Source organism: Notamacropus eugenii, chromosome 6, assembly GCF_028372415.1.
Source record: "Notamacropus eugenii isolate mMacEug1 chromosome 6, mMacEug1.pri_v2, whole genome shotgun sequence".
Classification (NCBI taxonomy): domain Eukaryota; kingdom Metazoa; phylum Chordata; class Mammalia; order Diprotodontia; family Macropodidae; genus Notamacropus; species Notamacropus eugenii.
Genome location: NC_092877.1, coordinates 165,213,607 through 165,230,610, shown reverse-complemented (window position 1 = coordinate 165,230,610; position 17,004 = coordinate 165,213,607). Strand labels below are relative to the sequence as shown.

The 17,004-nt window shown below is 37.3% G+C and overlaps 1 protein-coding gene across 6 annotated transcripts in view; it reads left to right on the top strand.

Moving 5' to 3' along the window:
• The window catches only part of MARCHF1 (membrane associated ring-CH-type finger 1), a 663,012-nt gene that overhangs the window by 445,895 nt on the left and 200,113 nt on the right, over positions 1-17,004 (top strand). The window lies entirely within an intron of this gene.

Sequence of the window (17,004 nt, the reverse complement as noted above, 5' to 3'; positions counted from 1 at the left end):
AATTTAATTCAAGGAAAAATAGTTCTCATTCTCATTCAGCTGTGTAAAGTATTATTTTGTTAATATTCACTTACAAATGTTAAAGTCATTCCTGAATCTTTGCTACTTTTTTTCTGCACTTATAAGAATTCAATAATTTTGAGCAATGATATTCTGCAATGATTAAAATTCCAAAGTTTTAATTACCTTATAATTTTTAAAATTGCTACAAAAATGAGGAAATACTAGTTTTAATTTCATAAGATCAGAGCTCAAAAATGCCATAAGATTTTTTTTTCCTTTAACTTGGCCAAAGCAAACTTTGTCAAATGGTGAAAAAGGAAACAAATTTGGAGTATGGTCTTCTAAGTAGAAATGGAAAGTCGTTGTCTGGAATTAAGAGATTTGGGTTCCAATCTCACCTTTGCTAATCATGACCTCTGTGACCTTGGTCCCAGACTTTTGTTTCCTCATCTCTAAAATGAAGGCTATTAGACTTGATGATCTCTGAGCACCCTTCCAAAACTAAATCCTATGACTCCAGACAAAATAAGTAAAGGAACTGAATAGAACACCAAATAGAACAGGGGCCTGAGATTCTTTTATATAAATGCTTGGTTAGATGTTTTCATGTGTCCTTAGAATATACACATACTAACCAACAACTTATTGGAACAATGGGTGTTGCTCACAGCCCCAGACAGAGCTGGGGTCAGGGACCGGGAGGAGTATTCTATCAGATTCTTATCAGTCTTCCATACAAGGTACAGAGGTGAGCAAGCTGAAAAACTCCAGTGGATTGGGACATAGATGTAGTATCAAAACTTCCTTTGCCTATTATCCCTCCTCACCTTTTATAGGATAAACACTAATGTTTATTAAGCTTCCATTGTTATGTTTACCTCTTCTATTAGAATCATAAGATTTTAGAGTTAGAAGAGGTATGTTATATTATCTATCTCATTTAGCCTTGTCATTTTACAGATAAAATATCATTACCTCTCTCCCTTGGTCCTGTCCTCATTAGCCTTTCAAACAAGAGACTCATAAAAGAAAATAAGTTAGTAGCTTTCTCACTTGTTTGAGAATTTAAGAAAAGGCTTCTCCATGGGGAAGAAATATTTTCTTAAATTCTAAAGGTTAATGACAACCACAAAGAAAAAAATGAAAGTTTCATTTTACTTTGACACCAGAACCAAAAGAAAAGTACTAGGGTCTAGGCCTCAGCCTCCCAACCAATTATCCTGCTATCAACACCTGGATCTTAAACTCCTTTTAGAACTCTGAGCTCCTCCATTAATACTGAAAGTTGAGAAATAGAACCTGTAAAGAAAAGCTTAAGGAAATAGAATTATTTAGCCTTAAGAAAAAAAAAAAAGCTAAGGGGCAGCACAAGACTTAGGGGTTAAATAAATCTGTATGAGACTGTGAAAATATATTTGGTATTCAAAACTTTGAAAAGTTGTCTTATAGAAGATAATGTCCAATTTTTCCCCCTCTGTTGAAGAAACAAGGGGAAAATGGCAGGAATTATAACATGAAGGATTTAGCTTGGGCATAAAGAGAAAAGATTTGGGCAATAATGGTCACTTGGTCTTGAAATGGATTGCAAATCAAATTATGGGATTTCTGGAAATTAGTAATAATAGTGTTTGATAACAACTATGATTATTTACAAATATGACTTTTCTTTTTTAGTTTATAAATACCATCACTTACATGTTTTATTCTAACCATACTATAGGAATATTCAGAGCCTTCTCAGAATAATTCATGCTAGACAATAGAGCACTTCACCTTTCAAGAGGCAGGAAATGAACGATAATGTCCATTTTGGAAAGGGGAGGAGACCTTCCTGTCACCTAATGTGTGTCAGCACTGTGCTAATTGCTTTACAAATATTACCCAATTTGATCCTCACAACAACCCTGAGAGGCAGGTCCTATTTTTGTCCCCAGTTTTACATTTGAATAAAGTAATGTAGTCTGAGGTCCAGTTACTTGCCTAGGGTCATTTAACTAGGGAATGTCAGAGGCCACATTGGGCTCAGATTTCTATCTACTGAACCACTAGGCAGCCCCCAGCTAGCTAAGTGACTTCCCTGTCCTTCATTTTCCTCATTTGCAGAATGAGGGGATTGGACTATCAGGAATTTTTTCAATGGGGACTATGAACCTTTTTTAAAAAATACATTTTAGTATAATTGGTTTCCTTTTTAATTCTGTGTATTTTATATCATGCATCTAAAAACATTATTCTCAAAATGAGTCCATAGATTTCACCTGCTGAAAGGGATCCGTGAAACAAAAAGGGTTAAGAATCCCTACACTAGATAATTTCTAAAGACTCTCTTTGCTCTTAATCCTATAATCCTGTTATCTCTAAGGTTTATTTCAGCCTTAATGTTTTTGATTTATTCAGATAAGAAAATGAGGGTCTAAAAGGTAAAGTTATTTATCCAAAATTCATAGCCAGTAAGTGACAGAGCTGGAACTCATACTCAGTTGAACTCCAAACTGAGTGCCTTGGGGGCAGAGCCAAGATGGCGGAGTAGAAAGACACACATACGCTAGCTCCAAACCCACAGCCCATAAAATATCTGTAAAAAAAGAACTCCCAACAAATTCTGGAGCAGCAGAAGCCACAGAACAATGGAGCGGATGAGATTTCTGTTCCAGAGAGCCCTGAAAACCTCTCGCAAAAGGTCCATCATGCCCCGGACCTGGAGCCGAGCCCAGCCCTGCTTTGGCTGCATGGCACCAAGAGGAGCAGATCTGAGCAGGGAGCAGATCCAAGCAGGCTTCAGGGACAGGATCTCCACAGGCCACACAGGTCCCTCCACCCATGGGCCCCAAAGGTTGGTGAGAAGGTCTTCTTGGCTTGCTGAGTGGGGAGTGGGGTCCCCCCATAACTCAGGCCCCCTCGGGAGGCAGCAGCGGAGGTGGGAGCAAACCAGGGCTCCCCAAGCAGGCAGGCCCAGATCCATTGTTGAAGGTCTCCACATAAAGTCCCTGAGGGAACTGAGCCCCTAGTGGCGGCCCTGCCCCCACCTGAGCACCTGAACTTAATCTCACACTGAATAGCAGCCCTGAGGCTGGGAAGCAGAATTTGAATCTCAGACCCCAAGCGCTGGCTGGGTGGATCTGGAGGTGAGGTGGGTGTGGAGAGGACACTCAGAAGTCAAGTCACTGGCTGGGAAAATGCCCAGAAAAGGGGAAAAAAATAAATACTATAGAAGGTTACTTTTTTGGTGAACAGATATTTCCTCCCTTCCTTTCTGATGAGGAAGAACAATGCTTACCATCAGGGAAAGACACAGAAGTCAAGGCTTCTGTATCCCAGCCCACTCAATGGGCTCAGGCCATGGAAGAGCTCAAAAAGGATTTTGAAAATCAAGTGAGAGAGGTTGAGGAAAAACTGGGAAGACAAATGAGAGAGATGCAAGAAAAGCATGAAAAGCAGGTCCACACCCTGCTAAAGAAGACCGAAAAAAATGCTGAAGAAAATAACACCTCGAAAAATAGGCTAACTCCACTGGCAAAAGAAGTTCAAAAAGCCAATGAGGAGAAGAATGCTTTCAAAAGCAGAATTGGCCGAATGGAAAAGGAGGTTCAAAAGCTCACTGAAGAAAATAGTCCTTTAAAAATTAGAATGGAACAGATGGAGGCCAATAACTTTATGAGAAACCAAGAAATCACAAAACAAAACCAAAAGAATGAAAAAATGGAAGATAATGTGAAATATCCCATTGGAAAAACAACTGACCTGGAGAATAGATCCAGGAGAGACAATTTAAAAATTATGGGACTACCTGAAAGCCAGGATCAAAAAAAGAGCCTAGACATCATCTTTCATGAAATTATCAAACTGAGTGCCTTTTTCCCATCATGCCACATAGTTATTAAAAATATAAATTTTTTGCTTACTTTTCTATTTTTCTAATAATAAGCAGCCTATATGCAGCCTTGGCCAAAAGCCACAGAGGTTGAGAACAGTTGGTGTGAGGTTGTCAGCATATGCTTAGTAGATATAGGCAACATTTGTCACCTACTAACATTTTTCTGGGAAAAGTCTCTGGGGACAATAGCTACAATTAATCCTCTCCAGTAATAGGTTACCCTTCATGTGTCCAGCATCTTATAGAATGTATGTTCCTTGAGAGCAGGAACTGTTGCCCTCTTTTGTATTCCCAATTCTTAGCACATTGCCTGGAACTTAACAAGCTCTTAATTAATACTTATTCATTACTATTCAGCCTAGCTGTGTCTGGAGATAGACCTTCAAGACCTTGAAAGTTTCCTCCTAGTCTTATTATGTCTTTAATAGGTGAATGAATAAGAATGAAACTTATTTTTGACTATCATGAGTAAAAACTTATAACTAATAAGGTTTCTCCCATGATTATGTGAACATCATCAGAGGTTCCTTGATAGACACAACAGAGATAACTTTGTAGAAGCCTCTCATTATTCAGGTCAAGCAAGGCATAAAACAGATACATGACTGTCTAAAATATTTGCCATTGTCATTGTGGATATTCAGATCAATGTCAGGATGAAAGAGGGATTAACTATAGAATGTAAAGTCTTCCAAGTGCTCTCTTTGGTGTATAACATTGTGCCAATTGCATCAAGCTCCTGAAGATCCAAGATCTCCTAAAAAGAGACTGACAATCATTCAAGGGAGTTTGACCTTACTAGCCAGGCAAGAAAAACTCCATCAGTGAGATGACCCATCTCTTGAAGTATGGTGGATTTAGGTCAGGCCAAGATCTTTCTGTGATGTTTTAAAAATAGTCAACACGTAATAAAGTTCTGTTGATGATGATTTATTAGATGAGAACAAAAAGCATCCCAGTACTGTATGGGCAGTGCTTCTATTGTGATGTTTCTAGAAGTATGCTAATCAGCTGTAATAGTGAAACCTAAACTAAACACAGCTCTATTTCTGCTCCTGGGTAGAAGTGAGCTATCTTTCCTTCTCTTCTCATACCTTTTTGTTATTCCAATTGGTTCAGGGTGCTTGGGTGATATTGAACCTTAACAGAAAACCACAGATGAACTGTAGGGGCTAAAAATAATTGACGTGGAATTGTTACATATATTTATGGATACTAGGCAGGGTTTATCAAAGAATACCATTTTGCTTGAAAAAGTCTTTGTGGGCAGGGTTGATAGTTGTTTCTCTTTAGAGAGCAAACTTATTGCTTCCAAACCGGTTTTCACACTGCAAAATTACCCAGAGTTGCCCTTCTGAGGGATTCTTTGAGAGCTTGGGATTATTGCTTCCAACTAACTTTAATGTATTATTTATTCAACATTGCAAGCAATTCAACAAGCAAACTGTCATGAGGTAGGAGCAACAGTATTTTGAATTTAAATTATAGTCTAGCACACACAAACATAAATATCTAAAAGCACTTTTGGGTGGGGGAGTGGGAAGCTTCTATTAAAAGCAGGTCATAGTCCTTAACTCAGTTATAGCTAAACTAATAAAAAAAAAAAACCTCTATCTTAAAATGATATTTCAGCCCATTTCCATCATTTTGTATATTGTTTCAAGGGTTTCATTTATTTTGCAAAGGCTCACTCATCTGATCACTTTTTGGTAGCATCAAATAGGGTGTCAAGATAGAAACTGTTGAAGTAGATAAAATATGCCTCCTGAAGCTTGTTTTTTCCTGTCATAGACTGTGTGAGCCTTTTAAATCTTCTAATCTTACTGCAGGAAATGTACCAAATCCTCAAATCTACAAATAATAATCATGATGATAGCTAACATTTATATAGCTCTTTTAGGTTTAACATTTATGTAAGCTCTTCAAGTGCCTGACATACATTTTCTCATTTGATTCTCACCATGCTATGCAGTAGGTGTTATTATTATCAACATTTTTGGATGAAAAAACCGAAACTCAGAGATGATCTGATTTACCCAGTGTCACCCAGTTAGTAAATGTCTGAGGTATGATTTGAACAAGGTTTTTTCTAACTATAAGTGCAGTACTCCATCCACTGCTATGGGATGCATCATTTTCCATGCATTTTTAAAAATTGCCTCATCTTTAACTGCCCATATGATACCAATAAAAAAAAATTTAAGCGCCTACAGCCAGGTCAAGGTGAAGGAATTCCAAAGAGGTGATATCTGGGGAATTCATTCTGCCTAATGAGAGCAATGAATCTTTGAAACAGGTATTTAATGTGCTGTTCAATGAGAAATTACACCTAAATTTCTTTGTACCTGGGACCAATCAATCATCAGTCCCCCCAGTCTAAATGCTTTCAAAATGAGAAGTTTGACTTGCCATGCAATCAATTATTAAAATACTTAATATACACTAGGCATCATCTTGGGTGCTATGAATGCAAATAGAAAAATGAGACATTCCCTGCCCTCAAGGAACTTCTATTCTTCTAGGATCATTCCAGATGTTCCCAGATAAGGAAATATAGTATTTATATGCTCACTGCCACCACCTAATGATAATAATACACAATGATGGATCAGAAAATGCCTCTGAAAAGAAATGAAAATAGAACTGAATCTTGAAGAAGGTCAACTGTTTGGAGGAAGCTAGAACAGAGTTAATTCCAAGCATAGAAAACAACCTATGCAGAGCAATTAGGTAGCACAATGGATAGAGCACTGGCCCTCAGGAGGACCTGAATCCAAATCCAGCCTGAGATATTTATTAGCTGTGTGACCCTGGGCAAATCACTTAACCCCAATTGCCTCCAAAAAACAAAAAAAAGAAAGAAAGAAAGAAAAAGAAGATGACAATCTATGCAGGGGCAGAAAGGAAAGCTGTGAATGAGAAATAGTAAGTATATTAGTTTGGCTGGAGCTCATAATCTATGAAGGAAGTAATATGTAATTACCCTGGAAAGACAGGCTGGGGCCAGGTTGTGGATGAAGGACTTTAAACATCAAGCAGAGACACTGGTATTTATCCCAGAAACAATAGGGAGAACTAAAAGTTCTTTTATATGGAGGTGAAATGTTCAGAGCTATGCTTCAAAATTTGGATTTCATAGGTGTGCATATAATGAATTGGAGAAGGGAATGACTAGATATAGACAGTCCAGTTAGGGAGCTATTGCACTAGGCCAGGCAAGAAGAGATGAGGGTATGAGCTAGATTAGTTGTGTTGTGAATAAAAAGAGGGGGACAAATACCGGAGAAGTTGAGAAAGTAGAATCCACAAGATTGGATGACTGATTGGTTCTAGGTGGTGTGTGAGATTGAAGAATTAAAGATAATTCCTAGGGTACAAACCTGGACACATGGTGGAACCTTTGATAGAAATGGGAAAATTAGGAGAAGAGTTGGGTTCAAGGAGAAAATTAATGAATTATGTTTTGCATATATCAGTATTGAGGTATATATGGGACCTACATTTGGAGACCTGAGACTGTTGCTAAGAAGAGAGTTCATGGCTTGAAATGTATATTCAGGAGAATTGGAGGCATTGAATCTTAGATCACTGAGAGAGAGGATAAAGAGATCAGAGATGTAGGGGAAAGTAGATAGTGATTCTACAAAGGAAACCAAGAAGGATCAATCCTACATTTAAGAAGAAAACTAATATTTTTCAGTGGCAGGAAAATGCAGACTCAAGAGTATCCTGAATGGTGGTCAGCAGGGTCCAATGATGTCAATAGGTCAAGAAGGTTGAGTACTGTAAAAAGGTGATTGGATTTAGACCTTGGAGAGAGAAGTTTCAAATGAGTAACACCTATGGAAACCAAGCTGTAGAAAGATAAGAAGTAAGTGGTAGGTGAGAAATTAGAAGCAACAAATATAGTAGCTTTCTCTAAGAGTCTGACTATAAAAAGACAATGATGGTTTAAGGGAATGGTAAAGATCAACTGAAAGTGCCTTAAGAATTGGAAAGGTCTGGGTATGTTTTAAGGCAGCATGGAAGGAATCAGTGGATAAGGAAAGATTGAAAATTAGTAAAAGAAAAGGAGTGATTGATCAATGAATTTAAATGGGAAGCAACATAATTAATTGAGAACTGGAAATTAATTAGATCGTCCCATGAATCTTCAAATTGGCTGCAACAAGTGCATTTAGGCATCATAGAAACTTTTAGCAGCATGCATTTGAGCCCATATATATATATATATATTGGTTCAAATATAGGTCACCAAAAATGTAGGCCTCATTTCTCAAATTAGATATCTTTGAAATGAAAACAAATCACTCAGGTACATGGCGAAAGATTAGCACTAATTTATATTATATTCAGGCTTTGTACAAAGTACAGTTTGGGGCCTGCAAATGAGACATTCATTCAAATGTAGTGATATGAACTAGACTTTTGATTTCATTGGTATAGGAAACTCTCAGGTGAGGAACTCTCTTAATTCAGGATGGCACCTTCTCTGCAACTCATAGTCTCACAACTCTATGAGACTAAAGGATGAAGAAGTTATGTCACTGGTTCAGGATCACAAAGCCATTATGTTCTAGAGGCAGACCTTGAAACAAGTTTTTCTGGCTTCCAGGCCAGCTCTCTATTGACTCTGCTATACTGTGCCTCATTGATTCAGATATGAGCCACTAAGAATATAGGTCATAGGCCTCAAGTGAGATTTCTTTGAATTGAAAACAACTCACATATTTACATAATGAAAGAATAACTGATCTTAGGTTATATTTGGGTTTTGTACAAATCAAGTTTGAAAGAAAGTGTGGCTTGTATTTAGAACAATACTAGATTGTTTTCACATAGTTATCACAGATTTAGAGGTCAAATGAAACTCAGTGATCATCTAGTTCAAAACCCTCAGTTTATGAAACTTGGGCCCAGAGAGATTAAATAACTTGCTTGTGGTCACATAGGTAATAAGTAGAGAACCAGAATTCAAATCCAGGTCCTTTGACACCAAATCCAATACCTTTCTTTACGGTGCTACTTTGAATCTTCATGCCCCATTGTGAAGAAATAATACAGGCTGTGTGATCTGTCTTTAAAAAAAAACCCAATATGTCAATACTCTGTCTAGCAATAGCATTTTTTATCATGAGTCCTTTGGAGTTATCTCAGACCATTATTTTGATCAGAGACAGTTTATCATTAATACAACATTGCTGTTACTGTGTACAACGATCTCCTGGTTCTGGTCACTCTACTTTGCATCACTTTATACAAATCTTGCCAGGTTTTTCAGAAACCATCCCCCTTGTCATTTCTTATAGCACTGTGCTATAATCCCAATCCCAATTACAACCACAAAGCACAAAGAACAAAGCACAACTTTGTTCAGCCATTTCCCAATGGGCATGCCCTCAATTTGTGTGATCTGTCTTATTTCTTGAGTTTTCTTGTATTGACTTCTATGTATCAACTGTGCCTTAGAGGTAAAAGCCAACGTTCACTAGTTCATTCCTCCGTATTTTTCTATGAGCAAAACAGAATTACAGCAAAAACATGAGGTGCTCAAATTTAGAAACATCTCCACTCCAAATGTTCATATGAACTATTTGTGCCCGACCTATGGTAGAGCCTTCTGAGCTTGTATTGGTCTGATTGTCCTCAGTCAGACATGCTGTACTTTGACTCCAACATAATGATAACATTTTCAGGCAGGAAGGACAACCACCATCTTCTATAAGGGAAAGTATTCCCTTCAAAGTAAGTCTGATTTTACTTAAGATAGCTTTTCATTCTGTCAGATGTATATGTGCTGAGTGCAATGAATTACTGGTGAGATATGAGTATAAATTCCTGACGTGTTGACTTAATCAAGGTCAAATTCAATTATTTATCCACTCTCGGGACAGATGTCTGTTTTAACTATCAGCACTAGGAATTGACTCCTCTCTGTTTATACTGTTGGGACAGCTATAACCCTTATCTAACTAAATTACCCCACCTAAAATTAGATTCTTAAATCCAACTCACATTGTATGGGTTATTATCTTTGAATATTGTTGAGTTCAACCAAGTTCACAAGGTTTCTTTGGAGTATAATGTTTTAGAAGTATTAGTTAACTGAAGAAGCGTCATAGAATTTCAAATTCTAAGTGATCTTAAAGATAAATTATTCCATTCCTGCCACCACTACCCCCCTGAGAAGATAGCATGGTATAATGGAGGAAAAGCCTTTTTTCTGAAATTTAAAACATCTCCTGAGATTCAAATCTCTCTTCTGCTACTTACTAGCTATGAAACCTTAGGCAGTTATTTTCACTTCTCTGAGCTCCCATTTCCTCATTTATATTCCAATATGAGAAAGATCTCCAATTTTGTCAGAGTGGAAAGCTCTCTTCCCCAGTGCAGGCCATAATCTCATCAGGGACTAGTCCAGGGTCACACACCTAATAAATGTGAGAAACTGAATTTGAAGGCAAGTTTTCCCAGTCCTCTATCCACTCCATACTGGTACCTCCCTCCTTTGAAGTTAGATTAATAACACTTATGCTACCTATTTATAAGAGGAGTTGTAGTAAAGGAAGCACTTTGTAAAACTTGGGCTAGATAGGTGTAAGTAGTTCTAATTTACAGGTCGGTGTCTTGAGAGACTGTTGATTGCTAAATCTATCAATGATGTGTAATGTTCAAATAAGTGTCACTCAAGAGGAGGAGCTAAAATTTGCATGTTATAGTTGGTATTTTGGATTCTTCAGATCTCGATATGGCCATACAAAGTTGCAGAATCCTATATTCTTTCATATCCTATGAAATTTTAGCCTCTGCTAAATTCTTTTTTTAATTATCTTTTTTATGGTGAATGTAAAATTCACCATGAAAAACAAATATTTCAGTATACAAATAGAACAAAAGAGGAGAGTCTGTGGGCTTCTATATGCTATTTTAAGTATATATTAAATTTAACAAAGTAGTAACAAAATTGTCTTGTTTTTATCCCTTTCTGAAATTCTTTTAGTTTTCTTCTAGTTTTTAAAATGTTTTGATTTTTCAATCGCTACTCACTATCTTACACACATACACACACACACACACACACACACACACCCGTAGGAACTATTGTAACAACCAAAAAAGTATCATTAAACAAAACATCAACATATTGGCTGTGTCTGAAAGTCTTTATCTCATTCTTCACCCCTAGTTCATCACTTCTTAGCTAAGCAGCAGAAGACATATTTCATCATCAATCTTCTTAAATACAAATTCTTCAAAGAGGAGCTACCAAACCATCTGGAGATCATTTATGGTTGTATTAATATTTCAGGTTTCAGTATGGCACCCTAACTATTCTTCCACCATCCCTCAGAATCACTGCATTTCTAAAGTACTTCCTTTTCTGATCATCCTTTTCCTAAATTTTTAAATGCAATTCAACATACCCATGTTATCTTGGTTATATGTAGCTTAATCCCATTACCACACATTTCTCTATTGTCCTTTCAGTGTTCTGCAATATTTATCCTCAGTTTGTGATGTTCCATGATTTGCAGCCATATAACAATCCTGGAATGATACTGGCTCCCAAGAAATGTGCTTTTGTAGTGTAAGCATCTTAAGATGATTGAAAGTATCACTCAATTTCCCCATTGCAATCCAGCCCAATATCTTCCTCTTATTCAGTTTTGGGCCTAACATTGTCCATCTGAAGTACCTATCCAAAACACATTCAATTTCACATTATAGAATGACTGTTATACTTCATAATTGATTTTGTTTTCCTGATAGTAATGGTTTAATTTCTTTTAAGTGACCATAGATTTTATTGAGGAGGCTTTTCACTTTTCATGAAAATTTACACAATGCCATCAGCCAATGGGAGCATTTGGATTAAAAAGCAATCCTATTAGGAACCTGTGACATTGACAAATAGACTAGAAACATGTCTCCTTTGTTCTTCTCTTAGTGGATATTGATACTCTGGATTGTTAAACAAATTCATAGTCTCATAGGGTAATTGATTATGGTCATGGCCCTGCCACTAATTTACTATTAGACCTTAGTCCACCCCAAGCATGTGAAAATATTCCCTGGCAGAACGGGCACCTAAGAACACTTTGTTTGAACAGTCATAAAGGCAGCTGAAGCAGGTTCTGTGGAACACTTAGAGCTTGGTGAGGCATCAAAGATGCCAAAGTCATCCACTGCATCCCAACTTTTGTCTTGCAACTAGACTTCGGCGACTCTGAAACAGAGAGTGAGACTGATGACTTTGTGGAACTCTGATTCACTTAAATCCGATTCACACATGAGTCAAAACATTATCTCATGATGTCATTAATCCTCATTGAAAATAAAAGATGAACAACCTTAGACCTTAGACATTAGCAAGTTACTTCCTCACACCTAACTTCACTTTCCTTATCTGTAAAAGGATGGATTTGAACAACCTTTTTTTTGAGTTTGACCCTTTATGCAGTACAATATAAGCTTTATTCTGTGATCCAGTAACTTGATAGTTTGCACTGACCACAATGTTATTGCATTCTCCTCCCACTAATTCTAATTTATAGTCGTTATTAGTTTTTCTAGTCTGCACATTTTAAAGGGTTTTTTTTTCCTTCTCATGACAATAGGCTATATTTAGTTCAATTAGATGTAGAGTTAGAGCAGATAGACCAAGGGAACTGAAATATTTTGATTTGAGTATCTCAAGTAAAAATCATAATTATTAGAGACACTGGAAACAAAAGGAAATTTTGCCCTTGATCATTGTAATGGTATTTCAAACAAGTGATAATGGTAACAATTTATTCTTGTTATCAGATGATCTCAAAAGGGTTTTTGTAAACACATTTATCTCTGTTTTATCACTTCTTCCCTGTGTCACCTACTTTTAAAATCTGCTATTTTTATTTATTTTGTATATCCACGTTTTTATGTGCATAGCTTTCTCCCCCTCCCCTACCCTCAACTCTCTAGGTTTTCTATTGAGTTTGGTTCTTGGTTTGTTTCTTTTAATTATTCCTCTTGATTCCTAAACTTAGTGTTTTATTCTCAACTTAATTTTCATTTCATATCTTCTACTTTTGGTCTCTGTACACACACCCTAGAGTGAAGTAGAGATTTGACAATTATCTAATTAATTTAATTAATGTAGGATGTGGATAATCCAAGCCAAAGCAAATCTGTTTTTAGATATAACTGTTCAATTAACCTGTCTTTGTCAATCAAATTAACTGAAGAATTGTCACATTTCTACTTTACGAATTGCTACCAAAATGTGTGTTGCCCCTTATCAGCTGATCGTTTCATAGCTGAAAGAAACACACAACTTAAATCTGGAGGAGCGGTCTAAAAATACCAGCTATACAAAGTGATCATACAAAGTGTTTCCTGCTAAAATGAGGAATTTCAGAGATAAATTTCTTCTTTTGCCACCCCTGGCAGGACGAATAAATTAGGTGGATGCCAGGACTTTTGTAGCTGCAGTCTCCTTCCTGGGAGCACCTTTGAAGGTTTGATCCAGTCCAGTCTAACATCTTCATTAAGTGCCTACTTCGTGCAAGACACTATTCAAAGTGCCAGGGATACAGATTCTTTGTCTTCAAAGAACTTCCATCTTTTCTGTTGTTGTTTTGTTGTGGGTAGTGGCAGTAGTGGTGGTGGTAGAGGTGGTAGTGGTGATTTTATTTTTGAGAAAGAGCTCCCCTTTCTCACCTAGCCTAGAAGTTCAATGGCTACTCAGAGGCCTGATTCCAGTATTGATCAGCTGGAAAGTTTTTGCCTTCTTCATTTTTCCAATCGGATCCGTTTTCCCTGCCTTAGACAACCTCCGTTCCCCAAGAGGATCACCATATTTGCACCATACTTAGTATGAACACCCAATACAATGTAGCCCTACCTACTTCAGAACTTGCCTTCTTCAGAAGGAACATGATCCAGTAACACTGGTTTGGGAATCAGAGTGCCAAAGTTAAAGGCCAAAGTTCAAATTCTGGTTCTCCCATTTACTAATTGTTTGATATTGACAAGTCATTTAATTTCTCCAAGACCCTGTTTCCTCATCTGCAAAATGAGGGTTTTGTACTAAATGGATGATCTTTTAAGGTCTCTTCTAACTCTATGAACCTGTGATACTGTTATAGGGGAATTAGTTAACAAACAAAAAAATACTTGACAGTTTGATCAGAGAAGGTAGGCTTTCTTTTATTTCAGCATGAAGGATAACATATATCCATCTTCACAGCTTCTTCCAAGTTGCTAATTACTGCAGCAGCCCTCCAGAAGGGAAAGTATATCAAGAGTAGCTCAGTTACACAGAAGGAAGCTCCCTGGACCTTACTTGCCTCATCATAGTGATGACAGTGATGAATAGATGACACAATTCATTTCTGTTGCCTTCCTGGAATGTCCTCTCTCTTTATGTCTTCCCCACTGTGGGCTTCAAAGTTTCAATAAGTCCTGTTTCTTGCCCTTCAAGAACATACAGTACTAGAAAAGGTTAAGACATAAAGGTAACTAATGTACATCCTTATCTTTTTTGTATTTTGTATCTATAAGAAGATCACAATGTCCTTGAGGGCATACACTGTGTCTTATACTTCTATGTATGCCTCGATGTACCTAGTCCATCGGTGGACTCTAGCTCAGGAGTTTTCTTCCAAAAACAGCCTTAACTACTTTCCTGAATGATAGTTTAGTGTAGTGACCATACCAACCCCATTCATCATCTCTGGTCCACTTCCACTGAGCAGCACATTTTCACATGGTGGCTGCAGTCCCAAAGATGGGCTGAGAAATTCATTAACAGTCATTGATACATTAGCACTGTTAACAGAAGAAGATTCGGTAACAGAAGGACTTAATAACTTTTCCCCAAGTGCTTCTAGTACTTAACCCCTAATACCAGAGAGCTGGTCACAAAGGTCTCTTGGATTCACTGAGTTCTTCCTCTAGAGAAATCTGCACATTTATTGGCAGGAGGAATCTAAGAATTCCTTGCCAATAGGTATTTCTTTTCTCTCTCACCTTTTGTTTCATTAGCATAGAAGACTGTTTTAAAAGAGAACAAATACTTCAATCAAATGTAAATCTTGAAATTTTCCACATTTGCTTGCTGTGAATTTTTAAGTTTCCTTTTTTTTCCATACTCTTAAATTGGCAGTATCATATAGAACATTTCAGATACATTTAGTGAGGGGTCCTAAATATTTGCATTTGATATCTTCTTATGACAGTGTGTTAGGTAGTAACTGGGCATATAAACTCATGGGAGGGGAAATGAAGCCCAAGTTCAAGCAACATATTCTGGAGCAAGGAAAGTTGGTGCCTGAATAAGAGTATATTACGTGTCTGGTTTTCTTTGTTTTGTTATTGTTGTTTTTGTTGTTTGGTTTGGGTTTTTGTTTTGTTTTTGGTTTGGACATTTTAAATGCCAGGTGTCTACCATAATCACAAAGTCAGCCTGTAAAATTTTCAGATAAATGGATTAGTTCTGAGGAGAAAGGATTCAAAGTAGAATGGTAGGCAGGAAATTAAAATAATATAAATAGACTGATATGTACTATATTTATTACCAGAGAATACTTCATGAAGGTACATGTAGCTCCCTGAGTTCTTCATCAATTTACTTTGTGAACTTGATTTAAATTCTGACTCAGTATCCCAACATATCAGAAGTAGCATTTCAAAAGATTTATGAAATGACATTATCATGTTGGCCAGATGGTTTATCCCATACTGTGTGGCCATACCCAGTAAAACCACCTTGACAGATGAGCTAAACCAGGTTGAGGGTAACTTATAGGCTTCAAGCCCACCGATATGTTAGGGGTCTATTTACCCCAAGCATGTGAAGACTTCCCTTAGCAGAATGGGCAGATGAGAACAATTTATTTCAATAGCCATGAAGATGACTAAAGCAGGCTCTGTGGAGTGCTTGGAACTTGGTCAGACATCAGAGAAGCCAAGGCCATTCACTGCATTCCAGGGCATCATCAGTCATCCTGACTTTTGCCTTGCCACTGGACTTCAATGGCTCTAGAAGAGAAAGTGATGCTGATGACTGTGCAACTCTGCCTCACTTAAATCCTATTCACTTGCAAGTCAACACATCACTTCATGATGTCACTGGTCCTCATAAAAAACTAAAGACACAAACAACAACTGTTAAATATATTGTTTTTAATGGGTATCATACATTAGCAACGAGAAATTCAGCATACAGCTCTTGCCCCTTGAGCCCCTTTCAATTGCTCAGATGTATTTGTCTTTACTATTTAAGGTAAAATAGAAGGTGAGGAATGGAAAAGGAGATGGTTCAGGAATAACTGGGATTTGACCTAGTCCAGCCTACTCTACCTTCTGTTCTCTCCTATTCAGTCCAAGGCTAGCCCTCTGAGCAGCTTAGGAGTTCAGTAGGAAATTACAATAGTCCAAATACTAAAAGAGGTACCCTCCTATGTAACTTTTTTCTGAAAAGAAAATAATAATTCCCTGTATCTATACAGGGCTTTGTCCTTTTCAGAATGCTTTTGTGTGTGCTGTTTGATTTGATCCTTCCAATAACCCTATGAAATAAGCAAGACAGGTGTAATCATCAGAGGTAGTGCAGTATAACGGAAGAGGCTGGATTTGGAAGGAGAGGAATAGAGTTTGCTTTCTAGCTGCATTATTTATTACCTGAGGGGCTCTAGGCAAGTCACTTAACTTTGTTAAGTCTCACTTTCCTCATTGAGTATAATGTGAGTTCATTTCCAGGTCAAGGACTATTTCTTCTTTACTTTTCATTCCCTAGTTCAATAGCTTGACACAGAGCAAGTCCTTAATAAATGTTTATTGGGGCAACTAGGTGGTACAATGGATAGAGCAGCGAACCTGGAGTCAGGTCAACCTGAGTTCAAATCTGACTCGAGGCATTTACCAGGTATGTGACCCTGGGCAAGTCATTTAACTTCTATCTGATTCCGTTTCCTCATGTAAAAATGGGGATAATTATAACACCTACCCCTCAGGGTTGTTTGTGAGAATCAAATGAGATAGTATTTGTAATGTGCTTTGCTAGCCTTAGAACACAGTATAAATGCTAGTTATTGGTATTGTTGATATTATCATATATTGAATCCAATATCAGGGGATTGGAG